This window comes from Chenopodium album, chromosome 17, assembly GCF_948465745.1.
Source record: "Chenopodium album chromosome 17, dcCheAlbu1.1, whole genome shotgun sequence".
Lineage (NCBI taxonomy): Eukaryota > Viridiplantae > Streptophyta > Magnoliopsida > Caryophyllales > Amaranthaceae > Chenopodium > Chenopodium album.
In genome coordinates, this window is record NC_137850.1 from 2,501 (window position 1) to 5,000 (window position 2,500).

Consider the following 2,500-nt stretch of genomic DNA (forward strand, 5'->3'; position numbering starts at 1 on the left):
ACCCTAAACCCTAAACCCTAAACCCTAAACCCTAAACCCTAAACCCTAAACCCTAAACCCTAAACCCTAAACCCTAAACCCTAAACCCTAAACCCTAAACCCTAAACCCTAAACCCTAAACCCTAAACCCTAAACCCTAAACCCTAAACCCTAAACCCTAAACCCTAAACCCTAAACCCTAAACCCTAAACCCTAAACCCTAAACCCTAAACCCTAAACCCTAAACCCTAAACCCTAAACCCTAAACCCTAAACCCTAAACCCTAAACCCTAAACCCTAAACCCTAAACCCTAAACCCTAAACCCTAAACCCTAAACCCTAAACCCTAAACCCTAAACCCTAAACCCTAAACCCTAAACCCTAAACCCTAAACCCTAAACCCTAAACCCTAAACCCTAAACCCTAAACCCTAAACCCTAAACCCTAAACCCTAAACCCTAAACCCTAAACCCTAAACCCTAAACCCTAAACCCTAAACCCTAAACCCTAAACCCTAAACCCTAAACCCTAAACCCTAAACCCTAAACCCTAAACCCTAAACCCTAAACCCTAAACCCTAAACCCTAAACCCTAAACCCTAAACCCTAAACCCTAAACCCTAAACCCTAAACCCTAAACCCTAAACCCTAAACCCTAAACCCTAAACCCTAAACCCTAAACCCTAAACCCTAAACCCTAAACCCTAAACCCTAAACCCTAAACCCTAAACCCTAAACCCTAAACCCTAAACCCTAAACCCTAAACCCTAAACCCTAAACCCTAAACCCTAAACCCTAAACCCTAAACCCTAAACCCTAAACCCTAAACCCTAAACCCTAAACCCTAAACCCTAAACCCTAAACCCTAAACCCTAAACCCTAAACCCTAAACCCTAAACCCTAAACCCTAAACCCTAAACCCTAAACCCTAAACCCTAAACCCTAAACCCTAAACCCTAAACCCTAAACCCTAAACCCTAAACCCTAAACCCTAAACCCTAAACCCTAAACCCTAAACCCTAAACCCTAAACCCTAAACCCTAAACCCTAAACCCTAAACCCTAAACCCTAAACCCTAAACCCTAAACCCTAAACCCTAAACCCTAAACCCTAAACCCTAAACCCTAAACCCTAAACCCTAAACCCTAAACCCTAAACCCTAAACCCTAAACCCTAAACCCTAAACCCTAAACCCTAAACCCTAAACCCTAAACCCTAAACCCTAAACCCTAAACCCTAAACCCTAAACCCTAAACCCTAAACCCTAAACCCTAAACCCTAAACCCTAAACCCTAAACCCTAAACCCTAAACCCTAAACCCTAAACCCTAAACCCTAAACCCTAAACCCTAAACCCTAAACCCTAAACCCTAAACCCTAAACCCTAAACCCTAAACCCTAAACCCTAAACCCTAAACCCTAAACCCTAAACCCTAAACCCTAAACCCTAAACCCTAAACCCTAAACCCTAAACCCTAAACCCTAAACCCTAAACCCTAAACCCTAAACCCTAAACCCTAAACCCTAAACCCTAAACCCTAAACCCTAAACCCTAAACCCTAAACCCTAAACCCTAAACCCTAAACCCTAAACCCTAAACCCTAAACCCTAAACCCTAAACCCTAAACCCTAAACCCTAAACCCTAAACCCTAAACCCTAAACCCTAAACCCTAAACCCTAAACCCTAAACCCTAAACCCTAAACCCTAAACCCTAAACCCTAAACCCTAAACCCTAAACCCTAAACCCTAAACCCTAAACCCTAAACCCTAAACCCTAAACCCTAAACCCTAAACCCTAAACCCTAAACCCTAAACCCTAAACCCTAAACCCTAAACCCTAAACCCTAAACCCTAAACCCTAAACCCTAAACCCTAAACCCTAAACCCTAAACCCTAAACCCTAAACCCTAAACCCTAAACCCTAAACCCTAAACCCTAAACCCTAAACCCTAAACCCTAAACCCTAAACCCTAAACCCTAAACCCTAAACCCTAAACCCTAAACCCTAAACCCTAAACCCTAAACCCTAAACCCTAAACCCTAAACCCTAAACCCTAAACCCTAAACCCTAAACCCTAAACCCTAAACCCTAAACCCTAAACCCTAAACCCTAAACCCTAAACCCTAAACCCTAAACCCTAAACCCTAAACCCTAAACCCTAAACCCTAAACCCTAAACCCTAAACCCTAAACCCTAAACCCTAAACCCTAAACCCTAAACCCTAAACCCTAAACCCTAAACCCTAAACCCTAAACCCTAAACCCTAAACCCTAAACCCTAAACCCTAAACCCTAAACCCTAAACCCTAAACCCTAAACCCTAAACCCTAAACCCTAAACCCTAAACCCTAAACCCTAAACCCTAAACCCTAAACCCTAAACCCTAAACCCTAAACCCTAAACCCTAAACCCTAAACCCTAAACCCTAAACCCTAAACCCTAAACCCTAAACCCTAAACCCTAAACCCTAAACCCTAAACCCTAAACCCTAAACCCTAAACCCTAAACCCTAAACCCTAAA